The sequence below is a fragment of the Pygocentrus nattereri genome, chromosome 13, assembly GCF_015220715.1.
Source record: "Pygocentrus nattereri isolate fPygNat1 chromosome 13, fPygNat1.pri, whole genome shotgun sequence".
NCBI classification, from domain to species: domain Eukaryota; kingdom Metazoa; phylum Chordata; class Actinopteri; order Characiformes; family Serrasalmidae; genus Pygocentrus; species Pygocentrus nattereri.
The window spans coordinates 20,600,872-20,607,031 of NC_051223.1; positions in this window are offsets into that span (position 1 = coordinate 20,600,872).

Consider the following 6,160-nt stretch of genomic DNA (forward strand, 5'->3'; position numbering starts at 1 on the left):
ACCTTTTTTGCTGATGCTCAGGCAGATCTCTAATGCATCCATTTTTAGTTCCTGCTTGTTTCAGGGGCTTTTTGCCTTCAGTGTTGTGTTCAGTAAGTGAAATGCTCAGTGGGGTTCAAATTGGGTGATTGACTTAGCCAATCAAGAATGTTCCACTTTTTGGCCTTGAAAAACCCCATACTTGCTTTAACAGTATGTTTCGGGTCACTGTCCTGCTGCAAAGTGAAGCACCATCCACTAAATCTTTGGGATACAAAGTTAGATCTGAGCAGGTAAGACATTTCTGTATACGTCAGAATTCATCAGTCAAAAAAAGTGAGTCAGTTCCACTGACATTTATCCAGGCCAATTCCACCATGTTTCACAGATGTGGCGGTATCTGTTTGAACATGAGCAGTTTGTCGTTGTTCATAAGTTGTAACCTGACCTTTTCATTCTTTTTACCAGACGGTTGTATCTTGTGACAAAAAACTTTGAGGCGGTGCTGGTTTATTTTATTTTTATTATGGTATTCTTTGCTATGTAAAACTACATCCTAGACAGTGCTTTTGATCTGTTCTTTGGTTGCTACTACACCATGGCCTACCAGGCTGCTTGATACAAAATACCAAACAATTCATTTTGACACACTGCTGGTCAAGAAACAATCAAGCAGCCAACTGTGTATTTACTTATGTCCTGCTAAAATGAATATGCATTTTAAAAGGACTATGACTCACTTTAGTTCACTTACTACAGATGCAAATATCCAGAAATTAAAGTTAAGTTTGTGGACTTTAACCTCATACTATGAGTCCAATATGCTGGAGTACAGACCCAAAACAACAAAAATTATGGTTATTATTTATAAAACACACTAAATGTCCTTACAAGAGTATGCTTATTGATGCTGTCATCAAAACCTCATATCTCCATTTTTATGCCTCATAACAGCAACACCATGCATAAAAGTTAAGAAGATTGAAAGTTATGAAATAACACTATATATATATATATATATACACACATAAAGTAATATGAATTTCTTGGGTCCATATTTTTCCTTGACACCTTCACAGCCACCACAGAGACTTGTTAATATCATCAATTAAATCATGAGCACAATTTAATGAAGCACTGATTGGTCAAACCAGGAGCTGCTTCTTAACTACATATAATACTGGGCTTCCTCGAGGAGGGGTTATATATATATATATAAATATTTCATGATGAATGGAGCCATAGAAATGGCTTGTTATGAAATGGGTTGATATGATATGGTGCACTGTATAGGAACTTCAGTCAGATGTCTTTATAGTGGTGGTGATGGGAACCAAGTGCAGCTATTTTATTGACTATTTAAAAAACACCACCTACACACATCTTATGAGGTTTTTAAGTGTAATGTTGATAATGAAAATAGTGATAAATCTCAAAACCTTTCTTTGGGGACTATCTTTCCTGACAACGCCCTGCATGTATCTCTCTACCAAAAAAATACATTTATAGCTACACATCAGGCAGCCCATTTCTTAACCATTTCATCTAACAACCTTCTGTGAGTGAGCTATCAGGGGCATTAAACTCATCAGACGTCTGGTTCCTATCACCACCACTGAGAACAAAGTCTCTATAATGAAGCATTTCACATCAAACCACTCGGAATGACTTTGTTTACATCCTAACAATGCAGTTTTGAAGAAATAAAAAAATGGTATAACTCTTCTTTATTTTACATTTATTGTTTTAGAGAGTACTAATCTTTTTCTCTCTCTGTTTCTCTGTCTCTCTCTGTCTCTCTCTCTCTCTCTCTCTCTATATATATATATATATATATATATAAATATATATATATATATATATATATATATATATATATATATATATACACACATATATATACATATATATGTATGTACGCATTTGTTGTTTGGCATAAGAAGCAATCTTCATTTCCAAAGGAGTTTTCACTGCTGTTATAAAGGAGGCTTCATTTGTAGCCTATCCATGAACCAGCCAGTTGAAGTGTGATTTATTTCCTTTATGTGCAGAATGAGCCTTGGATCAGACTCTTCAGGGTGATGCTGGGAGACTGATGATGATCTGAGCCAACGCCACTTCAGCCGCATATTGTAACTGGAGCACAATGCGTTCTCCCTGACAACAGTGATTGGCTCACATATTCACTTCGATGGAGTGCTGACAAATATTTAACCAGCCTATAAATCCCATGTGACAGCTGACAGGCACTTCCTGTCTGAGACAATGCTGTCACTCAGTCAGAGCAAGATGAAGAAGCTGGTGAGTTCTGAACAATAAAGTGCACCAGTTTCTACTTTTTAAGCAGTGCACTTTCAACTTTTTGCCTCATGGCACGTAAATGCTAATGCTCTGTGGAGAGCATGTAGCCCTTGAGCATGCTGAGTGGGGGGAGGGGGTCAAATGTGACCTTTTTTGTGGCTCCAACACGACACATCCATTAGAGAATAGTTCCTATATAGCAGCGAGGGACGTGCACAACTTTAGCCTCATCCAATTATTTTGATCTCATTCACAGGCCTCTTTAAAGCTATTTACTGCCATCAGCCTTTTTAGAGCTCACATACCACATTATGTGACATTATCAAATTGAGCCATAGAGCTGCTTTGCTTTGTCATTTCTGAATAATGATGGACCCTCACTCTGTTTCATGTGCCACTAGAAGGGTATTTGCAAGCCCCAACCTCTTTCAGTTCCAGAAAGAAATGTATTATTGTTCAAGAAAGCGATCTGAAAGTGAATAATGTAGCCCACAGACTGAGAGGCAATTCCACTGTACAATAAGTTGTTATGCACAGTATAAGAAAATGTGAACTGGAATCTTTTTTAGCCCTAAATGTTTGCTATTTTCAATCATAATTCTGTCTCAGAGACACATTTTGACGTTTATCCAGAGCTACTCTGTTCAAGTCGTTATTGTGACAATTTGATAAATTAACTTCTTATTTGCTTTTTATTTGTGTCTGCATTGTCCCCAGATAGGTAACTATTTAAAGCCCTATCTGGAAAAAGCTGAAACAGCACCACAGCCAGCCAGGAATTTGCTGCGTATGGTATATACTGTATAAGCCTTTGTTGTTGGTCTGCAAGGAAAATTCTGCATTTGGAGTTGAAGTTTAAGAACTTCAACTCCAATTCAAGGGTATTAACATCTAGGTGAATTGATCTACTGTGTTATATAACCTTAAGATTCCCTCATTGACTACAATTTGTTGACATCTGCTCATTAAAAGTTTCTTCTGAAATCAGTGGTGGTAATGGGGTGTTTATCCCCCTTGTTACAGCAATAGCTTTACTGCAGCAATAGCCTCTACTCTTCTAGGAAGACTTTACATTAGATGCTACAACACTGCTGTGATGAATTGATTGCATTCAGACAGTGGAGCATTAGTGAAGTCAGCTGCTGATGATAGAGCATTGCGATTACAAACACGACTCCAACACATTCCAAGTAGTGATGCTGCTCCATCACTCCACAGAATAGAGTTCCACTGCTCAACACTCTGATGCTGGAGAGCTTTATAACCCTCTTGCTGACACTTGGCATCGGGCATGTGTGGGTACTCCAGAACGCTACTTTCTATTTGTCAATTTCTATTTGCTGTCCCATGGAGATGACACAAACTGTGTGTGTGCTTTAAAACACTTCTGATGGCAATGGGTGCATCTTAAAAATGCTGAATTCACTAATTAGAAGCACTGCCTGGATACTTCTGCCCAACGATTAGCCACCTGCACAACCAAATTTGTCAACCAATCTCATTACATGCCTTTGTTCATTTTCTTAGGAGGGTGTATTGACTGCTTAACTCTTCACTCTGTGTTCTTGCCGTGAACTTTCACTCAAACATTCACCTGAATTGTATCACTATTGCCTGGCATGCATTCAAAGAGTATGCCTTTTTACCACAAGTAAGCATTTTGCCCTGATGTACCCCTAGAAACATGGTGGTCAGTTTATTTCATCTTTATCTAATGTAATGAAATCCACGTTCATTTAATTTTCCTGGGAGGAATCTTCTCATCTAAGCTCAAACTGAAACAGTCAAGGGGGGAGGCAGGCCAGTTGGCATGGAAACCAAGTTGCAGGGTTTAATTACGCTTGACTAGTTATGCTTTTAACACAACGACGGCCGGATCAGGGACCTTTCAGCATTCTCCAGGGCAATCGCATTTTAAAATTTCAATTAGCATGCTAATATAACCATATTGAACGGCACTGTACTGTAACTGAATATAATGAGTCTGAAGGAAAGGAAAAAACACAATAGAAGGGCCTCTGAAAAAAAGCAAATGTGTTGAATTAAATCTGCAGCTGTTCTACAGCTGATAAGACAGGTAAGTCATTAGGAGCCAGGGCTTTAATAATGCAACAAAATCTACAGCGCAAAACTTTCCAGGACTCAAACCTCCCACAGTGGAGAGAGGGGCTAGGACCCAGTAGATACTTTTATATGCAGAAGGGCATACATGAAAGAGGTGGGAGACTATTTGAAAAAGAATCCCTCCTACATATCCCTAAACGTGAATAATTTAGATACACTACATGTCCAAACGTTTCGTGACACCTGTTTACATAAAGTTTCTTCTAAAGTCAAGGGTGTTAAAGGGGAATTCCACTGATTTTCCAAAATTTCTGCATAATTCATTCGCTGAGTTTTAAATAAAATCATACAGTTTGCAAACCCGATCTCAAAACTATCGTAACTGAATGACAGGCATTGAAAAACTTTTGTGAGGTAGCTTTTAGAGGCATTAAATGTTCTAATGGTTCCTGGTGAAAAGTTGGTTCCATGATGAAAGTGTTCTTTAGATTGATAGAGAATGTGTTGTTTATGGTTTTATATAGACCCTTTTTGAAATGGGTTCTGGGTAGCACCAAAAAGGGTTCTGCTACTGTTACAATGTCAAGCTTGTAACAACAGAAGAATGCTTTCTGGTGCTGTACAAAATCATTTTCAGGCATTCTCCATCAACCTGAAGAACAATTTCATCATGCACCCTTTACACATGCTCATGGTTCTGTATGGAGTCATTGCCTTTATTAATGAACCCTTGACGAACCATCTTTTTTAAGAGGGTACCACCTCAGCTGGGAACAATTCTGACTCTGTGTCTCTTAAGCAAAGTATTTCACATGATTATGTCTACATCGTAATGATTTAATTATGAAGAAAGTCATTTTCTTTGCTGCAGCACCAGCTTCAACACTTCTAGTTAAGGGTTGACGATAGATGTTGGAACATTGCTGTAAGGATTTGACTGCACTCAGCCAAAGAGCATTAATAAGGTCAGATACTGTTGTTGGATGATTAGGTTCAAAAAGCCACTCCAACTCGTTTCAAAGATATTGAATGGGGTTCCATCACTTCAGAGAATGAAACTCACTGCTTCACAGCCCAAATCTGTGGGGCTTTATAATGCTGTAGGTGATGCTTGGCATTGTGCCCGGTGATCTTAGGCTCATGTGTGGCTGGATCACATCACCCAATTCCATTAGCAATGATTTTCTATGGAGATTATACATGCTTACACACAGAACTGAATGACTGTGTTAGCATTTGGTGCACCTTAAAGTAGCTGCTCATGAATTATCTGGACTCCTTTAGACATATAATGTTAGTTAATAGATTAGGAGGTGGGCAATAATGCATGCTATTTTCCAGGCCTGATGATTCAGTCTCCTTCATTCTATGGAGAGCAGCATGGCTTATTGAAGAAGTGGAGTAGCCTAATGGTTTTTAGCTAAATATTTCATCTCTACATTGGATAATTAAAGGATATCACCTACAGTGTGAGCATGGCTTTAAGTAAAACCATGTGGGTCATGAATTGTGTCTCTGTGACTAGTATGGTAGCCTACACATGATTTACAGAAACATGTGGGATGTTTTATATGTTAATGCACATTTAACCTAGTATTTTAAGAATCTCTCTCTCTCTCCCTCTCTCTCCCTCTCTCTCTCTCCCTCTCTCTCTCTCTCTCTCTCTCTCTCTCTCTCTCTCTCTCTCTCTCTCTCCCACACACGCCCACTGAGCAGTGAATCTCGGTATAAGGCTATGAAGGCGTACATTTCCGCCGTAGCTTTTCCACAGCAGCAGTAATGGGGAGAAGCCCCTCTGTTCTGATGAGATTCCCTC